Raw genomic sequence first — 719 nt, forward strand, 5'->3', positions numbered from 1 at the left:
ATAAGACAGTACCACTTCACTAGCAACTGCTTTCTCTGTAGCCAGAGCATTATAGACATAGAGACAAATTCAATATATTTGATGTAATCAATGTGGGCCCTACATTGTTCCACTTCAGATCCAACTCCCTGCTAATGTGCCTGAGAAAGCAGCAGAGGATGGCCCAAGTGGTTTGGCCCTTTTCATCTGTGTAAGAGATCTGGATAGAGTTTCACACTCTTGGCTTCAGCTTGGCATAGTCCTGGCCGTTTCAGCCATTTGGAGAGTGAACCAGCAGATTGAGCATATCTTTCTCTCTGTCTTTCCCTCTTTCTCTCTCTCTCTCTCTGTCTCTGTAACACTGGCTTTCCAATAAATAAATCTTGTTTTAAAATAAAAAAAGAAAGTTTTTAAAAATATTTTTAAAGATGTAATTTAATGGGGCCAGCATTGTTGTGTGATGGGTTAACCTGCCACATGCAATGCTGGCATCACATAAGTACCAGATTGAGTCTCAGCTGCTCTACTTCCAATCCAGCTGCCTGCTAATGTACCTGGGAAAGCAGCAGAAGGTGGCCCAAGTGCTTGGGCCCCTGTACCCACATGGGAGACGTGGATGGAGTTCTGGGCCCCTATCTTTAGACTGGCCTTGCCCTGACCATTGTGGCCATTTGAAGAGTGAACCAGCAGATAGGAGATTCCCCTCTCTCTCTCTCTCTCTCTATCTCTATCTCTATCTT

Source organism: Lepus europaeus, chromosome 5 (genome assembly GCF_033115175.1).
Source record: "Lepus europaeus isolate LE1 chromosome 5, mLepTim1.pri, whole genome shotgun sequence".
In the NCBI taxonomy this organism is placed as follows: Eukaryota; Metazoa; Chordata; class Mammalia; order Lagomorpha; family Leporidae; genus Lepus; species Lepus europaeus.